The sequence below is a fragment of the Quercus suber genome, unplaced genomic scaffold, assembly GCF_002906115.3.
Source record: "Quercus suber isolate HL8 unplaced genomic scaffold, Cork oak 2.0 scaffold_441, whole genome shotgun sequence".
Taxonomy (NCBI): domain Eukaryota; kingdom Viridiplantae; phylum Streptophyta; class Magnoliopsida; order Fagales; family Fagaceae; genus Quercus; species Quercus suber.
Genome location: NW_027069892.1, coordinates 50324 through 71004, shown reverse-complemented (window position 1 = coordinate 71004; position 20681 = coordinate 50324). Strand labels below are relative to the sequence as shown.

The 20681-nt window shown below is 33.8% G+C and overlaps 2 non-coding genes across 2 annotated transcripts; both read left to right on the top strand.

The window, feature by feature from the left end:
* Window positions 1–13957: 13957 nt before the first annotated feature.
* Window positions 13958–14060, top strand: LOC112032067 (U6 spliceosomal RNA). The gene has a single exon (XR_002885043.1). It is a non-coding gene; the product is annotated as a U6 spliceosomal RNA (small nuclear RNA).
* Window positions 14061–20191: 6131 nt separating this feature from the next.
* Window positions 20192–20294, top strand: LOC112032066 (U6 spliceosomal RNA). Its single transcript, XR_002885042.1, has one exon. It is a non-coding gene; the product is annotated as a U6 spliceosomal RNA (small nuclear RNA).
* The last annotated feature ends 387 nt before the right edge of the window (window positions 20295–20681 follow it).

Here is a 20681-nt window from a genome sequence, read left to right as displayed (position 1 = left end):
ATGAATGAAAGCCCACGTTTCAAAAAAAAAAAAAAATTGAGAAATATCAGTTACTACCTGCATCATTACTAGTTCTATACTTTATCACTGCATACAAGCAAAGAGAGAAGAAAAAGCTGGGAGACAGAGATTGGGTTTCATAAAATTAAAAAAAGGGGCAGAGCAGTTAGAGTCTCTTCCTCACACAACACATCACAGAGAGAGGACTATGGTTTGTTTTTTCAATTATTCTTGGGGCAATTGGGCAAAAAAGGAAGGTTAGTCGATTTTTATTTTATTTTATTTTATTTTTGGATGTTTCATGGGGTAATTTGTAAATATTTTGGAGGGGGCCTAAGTGTAGGAAAGTGTTATTATGAGCGTTTGAAGCCTAGAACTCGTGTTGAGTTTCATGGTGTTCATTAGCAGTCAAGCTCAATGGTGAGGGCAAGTGAGGGAGGAGGTTCGGTGGTGGCGCAACTAGCAGAGAGGGTGACAGAAAGACGCATTGATGGCGAGGCATTAAAGAGCATTGATAGAAGTAAAGAGGGTGAAGCGCTGAACAATAATTGTGGGAACGTGGTTGGAATGTTACAACCAAATCAGGGAAACCAATTAATCTCGGATTTTTACAGGGCATTGAATGAGTTTGAAACCAAAAAGAATTCTATCCATATTGGTAACCCTTCAACCCTTCCTTTTACAGAATCAAGTCCACATGCACCCCTGGCAATGGGTAAAGGCAGTGACGAGGGCATTGATGGCATGACACAGAAGGATATTAATGTGGCTGATACATTACAAGATGTTTCAGTGGTTGAGCCGAATATGGAGTCTATCCCAATCATTATTAATCCTATTAATGCTCCTAATATTATGGAGGAGGGTTATGGCGCCATGAAGTCTATTCCAAATCAGATGCCAATGTCAGAATTGTTTGAAATTCCAATAAAGGGGCTTAATGAGGGTGTAACGGGAATTAATTACATTAATTCTAATTTAAGTCAAAAGAAGGAGGCAGCAGTTAATGAGGAGATTCCTTACCATGTTCAGCATGCCACCTCAGCTGAGAAGCAAGCAACACGGCCAGTTGGAATTAGGGCAACATGGAAAAATATTCTCCCATCCAATTCGAAGTCTGCTACCAGCAACAACCCGAGAACCAAAAAATTAAGCCCTAGTGGGAACTACTCAGAATCCGTGGGCCATACAGAATTGGGGAGGAAAATTTGTGGGAAGAGGAGTGGTGATGGTCTTCTGGAGTTGCCTTGCAAGCACAGGCGGGTTTCAAAAGATGAGAGGGATAAACTTTTTTTAATGGTGGAGGCTGATACTCAGCCCTGCCAATCACAATGAGTTGCTTAGTCTGGAACTGTCGTGAGCTTGGGAACCCATGTACAGTGAATGAGCTTGCTGAGATGGTGCAGGCAAAAGATCCCTCTGTCGTATTCTTAGCCGAAACATGGGCAGATGAAGTTAGGCTAAAAGAGGTGATGAGGAAAAAGTCAGTGTGAAAGTGTGTTTGTTTACCCAATAACTCTAAAAGGAGGTGGATCAATGTTTTTCTGGGGATTGACTATTGATGTAACTGTGGAGGTTTTAGGCATAAATTACATCAATGCATTGTTTCAAGGAGATGATAAGGCTGGGATTGGATTGATTATTCAACATTGCCAAGGTAGGACTTGGCACACAGTCGAAATCATCCCTCTCCCTTTAACTGTCATGGATTTTGAAACTTTGCCTATATCGAGTGCTGTACAGTTAGTTGTTGATTTGAGTTTAATTGTTTCCATCCTAGAAGGAGATTCTGACTCGTTCTCTTTAATTTCTTTTAGTTTATTTAGTCATAAGGTTAAATGTTTTGCAAATTTATCTCATTATTTTAGGTTTCCACATGTTTGTAGAGAAGGGAATAGTGTAGCTCTCAACCTAGTTCGACATGCACGACATGTCACTAGTTTTCAAGTGTGGATGGAAGATGTCCCATCGCACACCATTGCTATTTATCTGGCTATTTTGCTTACTATTTAATAAAGTTCAAAGTATTGATTCTAAAAAAAAAGTAATGGTAATACCAAAAAAAAAAAAAAAAAAAATCCTATCTTTAAAATTGACTCAATATTGTTAGGACATATGTAGAACTTGTTAGAACATATGCCATATAGAATTGGCTAAATCTTTTGACAAAACGCACTTTACTTATAATTTGGTAGATCTAGGATGTATTTAATACTTCAAGAAACAAGAGTTCAAGACCAAGTATTGAAGCCATGTAAATCTGTCCAAGAATCAAGTAAAGAAGTGTTGTTTATTAAAGCTCGACAGATATATCTATTAAGGTTTAATTCTTCGAAACTTGACAGATATCTCGACAGTTGTATCTGTTGAGAATTATGAAAATCAGTTTTTCACACATATATATGCTATGTGTTTAGGTTTTCTTTTCTCACAATCCTAGACATATATAAAGATTACTTTAAGGGCCGTCTCAAGAGATAAAAACTTAATGCAAAGTTTTTATTCATGCATATTGTGACCGGAGACAATTTGCCCTAGTTCATCTTTCTCTTGAAGAAGCTACTACATTTGTACGCCGTAGGGTTTTGCAACCAAAGAGCTTCTTGATTTTCATCGTGTGGATGAACTGAAGAACTTTACAGCCAACATCCTTCTCAAGTTGGCGTGTTAATCACATACTAAGATCCGTGCATCGATTGGTTAGTCACGTACTTGAAACCGTGCATTGAAAGGAGAGATTGTCACTACATTACAAGTCCAATTATGTATTGGGGTAAGGGTTCAACTATAGGTTGGTGTAAGGTAGTGGGATTCCTTTACTTGTAACCGCTTGTTTTGATAATAGTGGATTCTTGGGAGTGGTGACCTTAAATTCACCCGGTGAGGTTTTGTCTCAGTGGTTTTTCCCATTCGTAAACAAATCACACATGTCAAATTTAATTTCCGCTACATTTAGTTATTTGGTGATTTATTTGTGCTACTACACTATTGCATGTTAATTGACTTAATTAATTCACTTGGCTAATTAATTTGTTAATTTATCCAAGAGGTCAATACATTCTTGGCATATCAAGTATTTATCAAGTATTTATGACATTAAAATTATTATCAATAATTAACTTAGCTAAAAAAATCTAAAATCTAAAATTAAAAATTAATTTTTTATTTATTTTATTGAGGGTACTAAGACTTGCAACTGAATGAAGATAAATCATTTTTTTCAAAATAAAGGTTTATGTAGGGAAGCAATTTGAGTCCTAAGCCCAAAAGTTAAAAGGATCTAGGTTCAAAGAGCTTAATACAATGAATTTGTAGAGAGTGAGTTGAAAAACTAGGTTCTAATGAGTTGTGTAGCAATTGTAATGGATCCAAATGACAATAAAGTAAAAATAGATTGGTTTTATCTAAAAAAAATCATCCTCGGCATAGTTCGAGGAGATCAGTTCTTGTATATATTTCTTGAAGTTGATTACAAGTATAGTTCTTATTGTTATAGTATTTCTTTCTCAATTCTCCAATCCCTTTCTTTCGGGGTCTTTTTTCCGTTTTATACTTTCTTCCTTCTTTCATCTCTACCCTTCACGTGTAGAGTAGATTGCTAGTGTTGATCTTTGTCTCATCAGCACCTTCCTAAAGTCTCTGGTAGTAGCTGTAAGACTAAAAATTACTATTCAAGTATCACTTCCTTATTAATGCGGCCAGAGAGTTAAGAGCCAATTTGGCGTGGAGATAAAGAATTGCATATGGGCTTGAGTCCTAATTGCTTACTTGTCAACTTGGGTTCTCTAGTGTTTCACGAATATCCATTTACGAATTGTTATAGGATAATTGGGCCACGGGTTTAAACTTTCAAGCTTTAGGTCGGCGTTTAAGGGTAGATATAAATAAAAGCAAAATAGAAAAATAAAAGAGGACTGCTAGGGCTGGTAGCCGCATGTGGCTTTCTCTATGGTTTTTCTTTAGCATTGCGGGAAAAATTGGGCTTTTGCCCTTTATTTTTAAAATATCCAGCACAATATCTCTGTTTTTAAACTATTAAGCATCGCGTCCCTCTTTTGGGACTCGATTTTTTGAAAATTGAATTTTCCATGGAACTCGATTTTCTTATTGTTGAGTTGCATGCTATTTTTGCCACGTTGGACCAAAAAAAATCCAGCTAGAACTTGATTTTTGTAAAATCTAGTTCATTAGAAAATTTTCAAATCAAAACTCGATATTAAAAAGGCCGAGTGGTTCGCAATTTTTTATGTGTAACTTGATATTATAAGTATCGAGTTATACTGGATTTTTATCTTATGTCTTAGAACACACAAAAACAAAACAAAAACAATATATAGAAAACAGTTTTAGCTTTCTAATGCTATGATCTGATCTTAGAACCAAAACTCCAAAATCAATAGCACTATCAAATTATTCAGAACTATCATAATCAGATCCATCGTCCAATACGTCAGAACCATAATCAAATATAGAAAACCCATATCAAATACATTGGAACCATCATGCAAGCACCACGAAACCCATAATCAAATACACGAATCCCACGAAACCCTAACATTCAAAGCGAAATACCCAAAACCAATCCAGAAAACTTATAGTAAAAATTGGGAAAAGGAGTCACACCTAGACGAAAACAGCAAACATATATCGCAGAACACACAAAATCAATATCGCCAAATACATTTAGCAAGGGAGAGTGAACAGAGGGCTGGGGATTTCGGTTTTGGTCAGGGGATTTCGGGGAGATAGCAGAGGGATGAGATTAGAGATAATAGAGATCTGACGCGACTGAAGGAGGTAGAGAGGGAGATAAGCGGTTGAAGCAGAGAGTGGACCTTGGAGTTGCAATATCCAGTTAAGACTTTCAAATCTATTTTTTTTATAACACTATTTTTTTTTAACATAAAATTCGGCAGCGAGTTTGAATGGAACTCGATTTTAAGAGTCGAAATTTTGATATGGGAAAAGCCATGTCAGATTGTCCACCATGGCAAAAATTTTGCATAACTTGACATCCATGAAATCGAGTTATTTTTGGAACTCAATTTTTTAAAAATCGAGTTCTAAAATAGAGACACACACCTAAATAGTTTCAAAACAGGGACATATTGCTGGATTTTTAGCAAACTAAGGGCAAAAGCCCAATTTCCCCTAGTATTGTGACCATTTCTTTCTCTATTTTATTTGCCTAGTTGAATGTTTAGTGTTTTATTTTTATATTTTATTTCAATTACTATGAGTAGCTAAATTTATAATTAAGGTTGGGATGAAACCTTGTTAAGGATTATTATTATTATTATTTATGTGATTTAATTTTTCCCACAATACTTGTTTTTTTTTGGCTTCATATCATACGAGTAGCCAATTATGTTTTTCTCATGATTTAGGATTTATCTTAATTAATTGAATGCTTGGTTTATTATTTCTTGATTTTAAAATTGGATATCTCTTATAATTTGTTTGTCAATGAATACAATTGATGATTTGATTTTATACCAAGAAAGCAAAGAAGAGCATTGTAAGGACTAGATTTGAATCACTAGCCCAAAAGATGGATGGACTTAGGCCCAAAAAGCCTAAAACAATGAATTTGTAGAGAGTGGGGTGGAAAAACTGAGCCTTAATGAATCAGACAGTTACTAAAGTGGATTCAGATCATTAGAGGATGAAAATAGACAAGTTGGTACTAAAGAAAATCGTCTTCGACTCAGTCCGAGGAGGTCAGTTCTTATATATTTCCCTCAAGTTAGGTTACAAATGCAGTTTGTGATTGCTACAATCTTTTTCTCTTCATTTCTCCCTCTCCTCTCCTCAAGGGTTTCTTACATTATATATCTTCATTTTAATGATCTTGACCCTCCATTTTTTGATCATTCAGGCCACTCCATGTGTGCTTGTCCCATTGGACACCCATTTTGGCCCTTTGTGAGTTGGGATAGCCAAGGCAGCACTGTTCAAGAGTTTTTTCCACATAAATGTGATCAGAAGGTTAGTTGCAGAGTATTCAATGTGGCGATAGCAGCTTTTCCTTAGATATTTCATAGCTCTCATTCTTCCAGTACGTTCATAATGCACGTCCCTATCAGTGGAACTTCCTGGAAGGTCACTTAGAGCAATAGGATATATATTTGATCCGTGCTTCGTTTATCCGAGGAGTTGCTACTCCTCGAACCACCTCCCCCAACCTTTCCATTCTCAACATACTCATGAGACTCTAAGCTTAATACTCTCACTACTGTTTATTTGTCCTCGGACCAACTAACGTCATTGGCCAAGGCCTAAGGCCTAATATATAATTTTGGGCCCTTATCCCTATAAGCATGCTTTAGATTTTTAAATATAAGTTTTAATGATAATATTTTCCATGATAGCAAGATTTATTTTTAGATTATCATATAATGGTTGAGAAAAATTAATGATCATAAATATATGTTGATATGAATTAATAATGCAGATTCCAAAACTTTAATTCATTTTTTTAGATTGTTTAATCGCTTTACAGCTTTTATTTTATATCTTTGCTTATATCAATTTCTTATTTAGTTTATTTAATTTCAAAACAACCAATTTTTATTGAACTAGATTAAGATTAATTTGGCTAAGGTTTAATTAATTTTCCTACATTCATACAAGTCCTTGTTCGAAATACCCAAAACCAATCCAGAAAACTTATAGTAAAAATTGGGAAAAGGAGTCACACCTAGACGAAAACAGCAAACATATATCGCAGAACACACAAAATCAATATCGCCAAATACATTTAGCAAGGGAGAGTGAACAGAGGGCTGGGGATTTCGGTTTTGGTCAGGGGATTTCGGGGAGATAGCAGAGGGATGAGATTAGAGATAATAGAGATCTGACGCGACTGAAGGAGGTAGAGAGGGAGATAAGCGGTTGAAGCAGAGAGTGGACCTTGGAGTTGCAATATCCAGTTAAGACTTTCAAATCTATTTTTTTTATAACACTATTTTTTTTTAACATAAAATTCGGCAGTGAGTTTGAATGGAACTCGATTTTAAGAGTCGAAATTTTGATATGGGAAAAGCCATGTCAGATTGTCCACCATGGCAAAAATTTTGCATAACTTAACATCCATGAAATCGAGTTATTCTTGGAACTCAATTTTTTAAAAATTGAGTTCCAAAATAGAGACACACACTTAAATAGTTTCAAAACATTGACATATTGCTGAATTTTTAGCAAACAAAGGGCAAAAGCCCAATTTCCCCTAGTATTGAGACAATTTCTTTTTCTATTTTATTTGCCTAGTTGAATGTTTAGTGTTTTATTTTTGTGTTTTATTTCAATTACTACGAGTAGCTAAATTTATAATTAAGGTTGGGATGAAACCTTGTTAAGGATTATTATTATTATTATTCATGTGATTTAATTTTTCCCACAATACTTGTTTTTTTTGGCTTCATATCATACGAGTAGCCAATTATGTTTTTCTCATGATTTAGGATTTATCTTAATTAATTGAATGCTTGGTTTATTATTTCTTGATTTTAAAATTGGATATCTCTTATGATTTGTTTGTTAATGAATACAATTGATGATTTGATTTTATACCAAGAAAGCAAAGAAGAGCATTGTAAGGACTAAATTCGAGTCCCTAGCCCAAAAGATGGATGGACTTAGGCCCAAAAAACCCAAAACAATGAATTTGTAGAGAGTGGGGTAGAAAAATTGGGCCTTAATAAATCAGACAGTTACTAAAGTGGATTCAGATCATTAGAGGATGAAAATAGACAAGTTGGTACTAAAGAAAATCGTCTTCGACTCAGTCTGAGGAGGTCAGTTCTTATATATTTCCCTCAAGTTAGGTTACAAATGCAGTTTGTGATTGCTACAATCTTTTTCTCTTCATTTCTCCCTCTCCTCTCCTCAAGGGTTTCTTACATTATATACCTCCATTTCAATGATCTTGACCCTCCATTTGTTGATCATTCGGGCCACTCCATGTGTACTTGTCCCATCGGACACCCATTTTGGCCCTTTGTGAGTTGGGGTAGCCAAGGCAGTACTGTTCAAGAGTCTTCTCCACATAAATGCGGTCAGAAGGTTAGTTGCAAAGCATTCAATGCGGCGATAGCAGCTTTTCCTTAGATATTTCATAGCTCTCATTCTTCCAGTACGTTCATAATGCACGTCCTTATCAGTGGAACTTCCTAGAAGGTCACTTAGAGCAATAGGATATACATTTGATCCATGCTTCGTTTATCCGAGGAGTTGCTACTCCTCGAACCACCTCCCCCAACCTTTCCATTCTCAACATACTCATGAGACTCTAAGCTTAACACTCTCACTACTGTTTATTCGTCCTCAGACCAACTAACGTCATCAGCCAAGGCCCAAGGCCTAATATATAATTTTGGGCCCTTATCCCTATAAGCATGCTTTAGATTTTTAAATATAAGTTTTAATGATAATATTTTCCATGATAGCAAGATTTATTTTTAGATTATCATGTAATGGTTGAGAAAAATTAATGATCATAAATATATGTTGATATGAATTAATAATGCAGATTCCAAAACCTTAATTCATTTTTTTAGATTGTTTAATCGCTTTACTACTTTTATTTTATATCTTTGCTTATATCAATTTCTTATTTAGTTTATTTAATTTCAAAACAACCAATTTTTATTGAACTAGATTAAGATTAATTTGGCTAAGGTTTAATTAATTTTCCTACATTCATACAAGTCCTTGTAGGTTCAACCTCGTTCTTGTCAAACTATACTTCGGTATGATTTGAGCATTTCGAGTACTTTAAAATTTCACAAAGTTCATTCGGACCATTTGGACTAAGTAGGTTTTCAATTGATTCTTTTTGTAAGTTGCCTTTTGTTGAGGACCAAAATTTCACAAGAAAGTTCATTCCATGAAAAGTAAGGAAAGACCATGGGCTTTAACAAAAGACCATGAAGGCCTAAAATCCCAAAAAGAAGAAAAAAATGAAAGAAATAATAATAACAATAAAGAAAAAAGAAAAGGATCTCGGTTAGGTCAAAGGACATGCAGCAAGGATCCCGGTTAGAGGACATGCGGCAAGGATCTCAATTAGGCCGGTCAGACCAGAGGATATGCAACAAGGATATCGGTCAGGCTAGAGGATATGAAACAAGAAGAATCAACATCAAGGCCCTATGTATGTTCAGACCCACACAAAAACCATTAAAAATCCAGCAAAAATCAGGTATTATCTTTGTAACCCATGATCCAAGCCTGTGGGATCCTGAGTGGATAGTAAAGGAGGAATGGTTTGGTCGGTACGGGAGTGATTTCTGGTGAAAGGAGGATCTCGAAGGGTTTCCCTTGGCTCATATATTTGCTTGGAATGCATGAACTAATGGAAAACTTAGTTCCCCTATGTGCATGACACCTTCCCACAATTTCCTCTCAATTGTCATTTTCAACAAAGTTGTCACAGTACATTGAGCAGCCCACCCACTGTTTTGACTTTTCAAGAAGGAATCTTTCATTTATAGCTAATGCCAAATGCCTTTTAAGTTATAATTGTCTAAATAAGCTAAACCTCTGCCAAATGCACATTTTCAAGTTTCAGAGGACATGGTTTTACCCAGCAGACCTGGGGTGTCCTCGCTCAGGGTACTAGACCATGTCTGCTATAAAAAGAACATTAAGGCATAGCGGAAAAGAGGATTGGGAGGGGAGAAAAATGGGGATTTAGGGGAAGAGTTCAGAGGTTCAAAACATATACTCTTAGAGCTTTAAAAGCTCAGCAAGGAAGAGAAAGAAAGAAACAAAATAAGAGAGCCAAGGTGGAGGAATTTGTCCCATATCCTTGAGATCATTCAAAATATCACTTAACCTCTAAAGAAACATATGCCAAAATATGCATACATCAGATATCTCTCTCTCCCATAAAAAATCATTCTCACCTAACTATCTTGGAAGGCAATGACCAAGCAAAGCCACTTGGACTTGAGTTCCAAATCCCACAAGTCTTGTGCAAAAGCACTAAGTCTGTGAGAATTGGAGCCAAGATCCTCGTGGTTGAATCATTCTCATGAAATTCATTTACATATATGTATATATATTAAAATATATATCATAATCTAAGAAACTAACAATTATTTGAAGATATGTGTATTGTGTAGTGTGTTCTTATGTAGGACCTATAGATGTAAAGGGAAATGACATAACTCTATTACATAATAAGCATGGAAAAAGATCGTATAGTTCAGAGAATCAGCATTCTGGGTTCTTACAGGCCTAGTACCCCTGGGAACCAAGACAGTACATCCGGTGTACCACGACAATACGCCCAAAGTACCAAGTGAAGGAACTCTTTTAAATATTTATGCAATAAAAGAAAAGCCTTAAATATTCTATTTCAATCTCTTTCTCATTGTGAATATTATGAATAATTATTTTACTTGTTTTGTAAGAGTAAAGAGTCATTTTATGATACTAAAACACTTATAATGGTATTTTATTGCTTAGGAGGAATCACATTTTTGCCTTGAGGAGATTTATGTGACTTGCGCACAACTTGGTTCGTAATCAGCCCCCATTTAGCTACGGTGAATCAAGTCCAATCCACCAAACAACAAGTAAAGAGCCCAGGATCCTTGTTTCTACTTGGGCTTGTGTGTTGAGAAAAAAGCAGCCTCACACCTTTTTAACTTTGGGGTTAAAATTCCCCCCCCCCCCCTCTTCCCTAATTTTTGGTTGAATATAATAAAATTGTATTCTATTTGGGTTAAACTCTTTAGTTTGGGCTAAAAATATAAACAAAATAGGCATTTGAAATTAGAGATATGGGCTAAAAAATTAATAAAAATGATAAATATTCAAAAGTTTACCTTAAAATTCAGGTTTTAATAAATATAGCATAATACTTAATATTTGAAAAGAAAAACAAAAAAAAATCTAGAATTCTAAACTTACATAATAATTTAAAACATAATGTAACATGTTACATGTATTCCATAGAATGGAAGTGTACATTTTAAAAAAAAAAAATTCTTGAATATCAAATTAGTCATTTGATTATGGCTTTTTTTTTTTTTTCAAAAAGTTATTTAAATTACAATTTTTCCATTTATATAAAAAAATATTATGACTATATAATTTAAATCCTTTTATTAAATTATGTTTTTCATATATATATATATATATATATCACCATGTATTGTTGTTGAATGTAGAATACATTATATGTTCCATTACATAAAACTTATAAAAATATAAAATACTTCTAAATAATACATGCACTATTTAACCTACAAATTTTAAATTATATTATAATAAATAAATTATATTATATTTTCTCATGCATTGAGTAAGTTTCCAACTAATTACTATAACAATCATGAATGAGACCACCCCTAGCTGATCAGATCCCAGATAATCTCAAGAGCCACAGTTAGTATTAACCTTTAATATATGCTAGTAAAGAGCAAGCAACCCAAGAAATGTGAGTCATAGTGGGTGAAAAGGAAAGACTAGGAGACCCCATGTTGGGTAAAAAAAATCTCGAATATGATGAAAGTCATGATTGATGAGCTGTTAAGAGGGATAAGGGATCTATTGTGACATATGCAACATGTCTTTCACAATATATGGATGTCATACAATTATGAATTTACGAGCCCACATAATGGAGACATATTGTTTATATAGTCTGTATGAGATTATTATTAGTTAAGAGCATCTCCAGTAGATGAGCTCTTCTCTATTCTAGAGGGTAAAACCTAAAACATAGTCCCAACAGTCTCTCCAAAGCTCAAAAAGTATTTTACTAATGAAAAGTCATTCTCTTGGTCTAGAGTGTTATTGTTTATTAGCAAAATAATTTAATGGAATACAAAAATCACCCCATAATACTTCTCTCTCTCTCTCTCTCTCTCCCGGTAAAAAAGTTAAAACAAATACACAAAAAATGAATGAAAATGATAATCTTAAATGAGATAGAAAAATGGTAGAGAATTTGTTGAAAAATGTATTTGAAAAAAGCAAGTAAAAGGTAAAAGTTACTATTTCCTCTCCAAATAATATAAAAATGTAGAGAGTCTATTAGAGATGCTCACCACTAAGTTTTCAAACTCCTACACATGCAACCCCTATGTCAATAACTTCAAGTTAACACAAGGTGCGACTACTTGACCCATAAAAGTTAAAACTAACCTATCCAGTGAAGCATATAAACACATAAAATTTCACCCAATTCTCATGTAATTATATTTTTATTTGCAACAATATTACGAAAACACTTAATTTCACATCCAATTTTACAATATCACAAGTTGCAGGTCCATGTGATGCGTGAAGAAATTTGATAATCTCTTTTTGTTAAGTGAAAATGAAAATAGTAAAAGAAACTTATAAGTGTTAGGGTCTGTTTGGATACCGCTTATTGCTGGAAAATGAAAACTGAAAACACTGTAGCAAAAATAATTTTTAAATGTGTAAATAGTGCCATGAGACCTAGTTTTAAAGTTGTTTTTGCTGAAAAAAGTACTTGCGGGTCTCGTGCTATTGCACGGGACCCATCATTTTTGAGCAAAACGTTGGAACGCATGAAAAACGTGCGTTCCAAATGCACACTTAGTCTCAAACCCTTCTTAAAATGAATTGATTCTTTTCTAACAAAGTATAATTGATACAATATATTAGATTTTCTAAATTAAGCTATCAATATTTGTTATTTGAAAATGTTTTAAATCTTGTAATTTTTTTCCAAGGAAACATAATTTATTTTACATTCAATCATTATATAAGGTGAAACACTTTGTAAATAATGTAATGCGTGATTAGAGTTTGTTTCTAGTACTCCTTATAAACGATTCATCCTCTATACATCTTGAATGGCTTAAAGAGAACAAATATAAGTATATTCATCACTTATATTAAAAAATAATTACAAAGCTTTAATAATATAAGAAAAATGTAATTTTATCAAGAATTTACTAAAATTATGTTGAGAGTGTGACATAACTTTCAACGAAACAACTCCCCTTTTCACACAAATCTCTATCCCAAAGCTTCATTGAATGGATTGAAGTGGACCAAATGACATTGAAGTGGACCAAATGGACTGAACTGGACCAAATTGGACCAAACGGAATGGATTGAAGTGGAACAAATAGACTGAAATGGATCGAATGGATGGAAATAGACTGAAAATGGACCAAAGTAGATCGAAGTATATCAAAATGCTATGCTGATATGACTCAACAAGAGCGTAGCAATAATAAATGCAATATTTCAGTTTTTAGATATTATATAGATGTTGATGTTGATATGGTGGACTTGAAGTAATCCATAAAAAGTGATAGGTCCATATAAATAGAAGTAGATAGAAAGTGTCTACAACTTACAATCAACCACTTTAACATGTGAAATTGAGTGTGCCCCTAGAGTTATTGTTTCATTTGTGCAATGACAGATTAAAATGAGGAGAATACACAAAAGAGAGTTTAAAGGAAAAAGTTTAGCTCTAAACTGGTTTATAGGATAAAGATACCAACCTACTATGTGGTGATTGAAGATACCATTTATATGCAGTTTTAATAAAATAATTTTTCTAATAAGTCATATAATTTATTTAAATGATACACATAAATAGAAATATAAATAGTCACGTAATGAGTTAGATGAAATAGATCTAAACCGGTTTGACATTATCCTTTGACCCAATGGAAAATTCGGCCAAAGTTTTGGTGGCTATAGGTTCTTTAGCCTGATAACTTGTTTTTCATTGCTCATGATCTTTTTAAAATAGAAGAAAATAAAATAATCCGATGTAGTACAGAACATCCGCGAGAAGGATAAAAGAGTGAAATAGTTACGACATGACGCGTGGAAGGCCAAAGCCCAAAAGCTAACTAAATAGAGCCTTTCTAGTTGAGAACCAACGAATCCCACATCGTCTAGTTACACAAACCTTTAAGTCTTTATTAGAAGGAAGGAGGGAGCTAAGCTTGTCCCTTCGGGGACATCCGATAAAATTGGAACGATACAGAGAAGATTAGCATGGCCCCTGCGCAAGGATGACACGCATAAATCGAGAAATGGTCCAAATTTTTTTTTTCAAAATCAACAGGTAAGAATTACTCAAACCCTCTTGAAATTTGATTGAATCTTTTACATTATGAAACTGGGTTCACCTTCTTATTTCGTTAAAGATGATATCTTTGTTAACAATTCGTATAATTTTTAATTTTTTTTTCTTGTAATCTACAAATTGTATTGCTCTTTTGTTTTACTTTGAAACTTAAGCTTGATTTTTTTTTCTTTTCCTTAAAAAACTGTTGACCTTAGGAGGCATTCCCACATTTAGTTTTTGAATTGGCTTTGGGTATTAGTACAATACTAAAGTACGCTAGGAGTAGGACCTTCATCATGTGGAACCTGTGAATTGCTCTTAGACTGAAATACAGAACTTCCCCAGTTAAAATGCATTTAACTTTGAAAAGTTTAAGAGCAAAACCCCAATTTGCAGTTTGGCCTCAGTCCAGAAATAAGAGCAAATGATGGCAATATCGATCACCGGGACATAAAACACATGATCACTTATTTGTCTCTCATTGAAGCTAATAAAACTGATTGGAGTTACACTTTTGAGTCCACCATGAAGGTCATGGAGTGATTATGGGCTAAGCCATTTTGCTATTGAAAACTCTGAATTGTCCTTGCTTGAGTCCACACAATGAAGTTTCCTAAATACAAGTCATAGATAGAAACCCTTTGTGGAGGTCGCTGTGATTAGGATTCTGGAGAGGGTACCTTCAGGAACCGAGTACGAGTAGTGTTTGGAGTTGATGTATTGTATGACAGACAATTGCTAGAGTTGAGGTTGAGTTTGATTTGGCTCTTCATTGACATGCACTCGCCAGAGATTTTGAGAAATTCCAGTCCTGCCTCACATCTAGTGTTCACTGGCAAGTTTCCTGCAATTGAAATGGAAAAATTTAGTATTAAGTGACGGTTAAGGGATCAAATAACATTTTCTGTTTTCTAAAAGTCTGTTTTGGAAGTTCTAGTTTGGTGTTTTTATGCTTCAGATAGTCAATTTAAGCTCCAGACAAGTCTTGGTGACACTAGTAATACACAGAGTTTTAGCGTGTGAGCTCCATTTGGGCAAAGTTTTTAAGGATTAAATCAATTCCTATTAGGCTAGAAGTTTCTTAGGTATGATCTGAATGCTAGTTCTGATTATCATACATTAAGAAGCTGCTTTAGTTTATAGGTTTTGTTGCAGGGTTTTCCATCCTGCAGATTAGTGATTTATCTGTGTCTTATTTTTTTGATAAGTAATTTATCTGTCTTATTGTTATCACAGTATTGATTGTTAGCTAATTGTGTTTTTCTTCTAAATTTTTTGTTCTTATTCCGTTGCTAGTTTACTTTTAAATAAACAGTCAATCTGCTCTTATGTTATTGACAACCGTGGCTGCCCACATCAATATAAAATCCTACCGAGTCAAGTATCATATCAATTTAAGAGTGCTTTTAACCGGGATGGTATTGGGTTTGTTCTGGAAGAAGAATTGAGTGGTGATGTTTGCAATCCTATTGGTTGGAGGAGATTTAAAGTCTGCATTCTCGAGTTGGTATGTGAAGGAAAAATTAGTTTTAGTTGTAAGTTGTAACTAGTAAGCTTTTCTTAAATGTAAATAGGATTTACTTGTGAGGTTTAAAGAAAGATATAAGTTTAGATTGATAACCAACAGATGACATTGGCACAAAGAGGTATGGCAAGGAAAGCATTGAAAGAGGCAAGAGCCATGAGGTGGCTTGTTCAATTTTTGATTGCATTGTTGTGTTTCACATGGTTTTCTTCTTGATCAAATTTATTATTGCCCACTTGCAACTGTTATTTTAAACCTAATGAGATGTGATTATAATGGTGAAATAATAAACACAAGTAAACTTCTTGTGTTTACACATGCTTTGCCTGGCTAAACTTACTGGTTGATTTTCCTCAGGATTATCCATGTGGTCCAAAAAACTCACCTCATACTCTTACCCCATTAATAGTCTTGGTTTGAACATAAGCCGTTGTGGCCCAAAAAAGTTAAGCCTGTTTGATACAGATTTCAATCGTTTAACCCAAAGAAAAGAATCAATAGAAAATAAAATTTAGCATCCAAATTGTGTTGCCTACCATTTAAATTTTGAAATAAAATAAAATAAATAATAACTTTGTAATTTTGCACAAAGTAGTGTGCAACTGAGTGCGAGTATATTTATTCTATTAGTTATGTTTAACTAATGCTCAAGTTATACTAACTCAATTGAAGAAGTCCTTAATTTGTGATTTCTTAAATCCTTTGGAGTTCCGTTTATCGTGCCTTCAATGCTGATATGAAATTTTCTATGAATAGAAAAATTTGATTGCAGAAAAGTGACTACAGCAGGGAAGAAGACTCCGCTTCCTTCCAATTTACATCAGCGAAAATGGGAGGACCAAAAGAGGAATCAAAAAACCCACAAAGGCATTCTTAAATGACCAGGTTGCAAGTGAGTGAGCAGCTGCATTGGCTTCTTTGAATAGCTGGTTGGAGGCAATATGAGGGAGGTCGCTTGCATAGGTCTTCACATCATGCAAGAGGCCTTGAATTCTCGATGGGGGTTTGGGGTCTGCATTATTAATAGCCTTTATGCACGCTTGGGAATCACCTTCTAATCACAACTTTCTGCAGATTCTGATTAGATGCCAAACACACGGACCATCTTAATTCTTCTGCTTCAGCTTGGACTGGGATATTGGTGGATACCTTCTTTGTGTGGGCAAGCACCAATTTCCCTCTCCAATCTCTAGCAACCACAACTATGACTGAATGTTTGGAATGTACAGCTGCATCACAATTCAGTTTAAACTGACCTGAAGCAGGCATGCACCATTGACTATTAGCCCTGCTTTTATCACTTTGATGATAGCTCTTCAACACAGACCAATGCTCCAAGAAGATCCTACTTAAGCCTCTGTGAAGGCCTTCATGGGAAATGCTTTTCCTTTCAAAATCATCATGGTTTCTCCATTCAAGATAAACTCCTTGGCTAATAGACTGAAGAAAATAATGCCTCAACTCATCTCGGAATACCAAAGTGCGTTCCTATCTAATCGCTTGATCTCGGATAATATCATAGTAGCGTTTGAAACTCTACATTACATGAGGAAACATAGTGCTGGTAAGATAGGGTATATGGCTTTAGAGCTAGACATGAGTAAGGCTTATGATAGGGTTGAATGACAATTTATGGAGAAAGTTACAAGGAAGATGAGTTTTGATGATAGATGTGTGAATCTTATGATGGAGTGTATTACCACTGCCCCTATTCCATTCTGATTAATGGAGAGCCTCATGGAGATATCAAGGCAAGCAGAGACTTGAGATAAGGAGACCCACTCTCCCCATACTTGTTTCTCATGCATACTGAGGGACTTCATGGTCTCATAAAAAAGGCATCAAGTAATGGTGATATTAGGGGTGTTTTTGTATGCCATAACGAGCCCAAACTAACACATCTACTTTTTGCAGATGATAAATTAATTTTTTGTAGGGCTAAAGAAGATGAGTATTTAAAGTTGTTAGATGTTTTGGCGACCTATGAGAGAGCCTTGGGGTAGCAACTTAATAGGGAAAAAACACTTGTTTTCAGCAAATCAATCACAGCAGATATGTAAGAAGTGATTAAAGAGGCTCTTGGGGTACCGGTGGTTCATTAGTATGAAAAATATTTGGAGTGGTGGTGTAGCCTTGTAGTGTGTGAGAGAGTTAGAAGCAAAAAATCGTTTTGTGAGAGGTAAAGTCTAGTTTTTCCTAGAGAGGTAAAGCCATAAGGAGATGCACTAATTCCTTTTAGGTTTTCTTGATTTTTATGTGGACAAAATTAATTAAACTTTTACATGTAACACTAAGCTATAAAATTATATTATTCAAAAACTATAAATAGATCAACCTGTAATTAATCATTTACAAATTTTCATTGAATTTGTACAAGGCATGTCATTTTCAAGCCAAGAGTATCTAGTCATAGCTCCTATATTATCTGTTGTAGGGAGAGACTCTTAACTAAGTGTACATTTAGAGCAATGTGCCGTCAACATTTATTTTTCTAAATCTAAACATAAACATATTGTTAGACATAAACTTTATTAAGAAGTCAAATAATTTTTTACATTTATTTAATGTGTGCATGTAAAGAAAAAAGTTATGAGAAAAGAAAAAACAAAATAAAAAGATATAAGAGGACACATATTTTTTATGATTCCAACATGTATGTAAAATAAAAAAAATAAAAGTAACATGGTTATTATGTTTGTGTTTCAAAATTCATACATTATTTTTGCAAAGAAAATACCAATTGGTTTATGTGCAATTAAGTGTTATGTTTAAAAAAAAATGAATATTCATTCAGTTTTGGGTTTAAATGGAATAATATCGTGTGTATTGCAAGTTTACAACTCATATCTTATGTATCATCTGCCACGGTCAACTTCTTGTAAGATCTTTCTCAAAGAATTTCTTTGAAGCATATAATCTCCCAAGTAAAACATAATATGGATGATAGAATGGATAAAATCAAAATGGAAGTATTATCATTTTTACTCGAGCCAGTTCGACTGAAAATTCAATTGTTGGTTGATAAAGTAAAAATTGTAACCTAAGTAACAATTTACTTTTCTTAAAAATATGATGTAATATATATTTAAAAAATATATGTTTAAAGGGGGATTATTGTTTTCACATTGTTGGTTACTCTTGTTAATATTATTCATGGTGGTAAGTTGTCTTTGGCCAAATAGGAAAATCCTATAATATGTGATTATTTTAAATTTCTAATGAGTCAACAATCAGCAGATAAGGTATAGAGGAAAAAAGAGTAGTGAATGCTTAAGATAGAGTGAGTATCTTAGTTGAAAATCCTAACATGACAATGTTCCATTGAAAGATGTAAATAAAAGTTTTTATCAAATTTACTCTCATGAAAATGATCATTTGGATAATTTAGGTTTGTTTGAATTTTTGTAATAAAAAAATTAATTAAATTTTTACAAGTAACATGAAACCATAAAACTATATTATTCAAAAACTTATAACAATATCTATTTGCAAAATTTTTATGAATTTTTGCATTGCATGTTTTTTCAAGTGTATAGTATCTAGAGGCATAACACTTACGTTATATAAGTTGAGTGGTTGGGGTAGTCTTAACTAAGTGTACATTTAGAATGACTTAGGGCCCATTTGGTACACAAGTTTAAATATATGTTTTTAGTTTTTAAATAACATTATACGTATTTCTAAAAAATTTGAAAATTGTTATTTAAACACATGTACCAAACGGGTCCTTATTCTCCATAAACATTTTCTTATACCTAAACATAAAAATGTTGGTAAACATAACTTTATTTAATACATCAAAAAATTTTATGGATCAATCCATGTGTGCATATATTTTTCCATAAAGTAATAGGTTTATGTAAACAAAACTAGGCAGAAAGTGTCTACTACTTACAATCGATCACTTTAATATGTGAAATTGAATGTGCCCCAAGAGTTATTGTTTCATTTGTGTGGTGATGTGCTCAACTGAGGTGAATAAACGAGCGAAAGAGTTAAAATGATAAAGTTTAGCTCTAAACTGGTTTGAAGAATGAAGATATCAATTCATTGTGTGGTGATTAAATATACCCTCCTTATGCGGTTTTGGTAAAATAATTTTTTTAATGAATTATATAACTTATTTAAAAGACACACAAAAATAGACATATAAATTATTATACGGTGAATTAAAAAAATTTAAAAAAATAAAACCTCTAAATCGGCTTGACGTTAAACTTCGTCAGAGTGGAAAATTTAGCCAAATTTTTGATGGCTAATTGGCTATAGGTTCTCTAATGTGATAACTTGTTTGCATAGCTCACGATGCTAGTAGCCTTTTAAAATAAAAGAAATGAAAATGATCGTAATAGAAGATAAGAAGTATATAACATGATCTAATGCTTTCAAAAAAATAAAAATAAAAGAAGAAGAAGTTCACCGCGAGAAGGATAAAAGAGTGAAATAGTTACGACACTGACGCGTGGAAAGCCAAAGCCCAAAAGCTAACTAAATAGAGCCTTTGTAGTTGAGAACCAACGAATCCCACATCGTCTAGTTACACAAACCTTTAACTCTTTATTAGAAGGAAGGTGAGAGATAAGCTTGTCCCTTCGGGGACATCCGATAAAATTGGAACGATACAGAGAAGATTAGCATGGCCCCTGCGCAAGGATGACACGCATAAATCGAGAAATGGTCCAAATTTTTTTTTTCCATAATCCAATTGCGACCCTCTTGCTCCACAGGTAAGAATTACTCAAACCCTCTTGAAATTTGATTGAATCTTTTACATTATGCAACTGGGTTCACCTTCTTATTTTGTCAAAGATGAAATCTTTGTTAACAATTCGTATAATTTATAATTTTAATTTTTTTTTCTTGTAATCTGCAAATTGTATTGTTCTTTTGTTTTACTATGAAATTAAAGCTTGATTTTTTTTTTTCTTTTCCTTAAAAAACTGTTGAGCTTAGGAGGCATTCCCACATTTATTTTTTGAACTGGCTTTGGGTATTAGTACAATATTAAAGTACACTAGGAGTAGGACCTGCATCATGTGGAACCTGTGAATTGCTCTTTGACTGAAATATAGAACT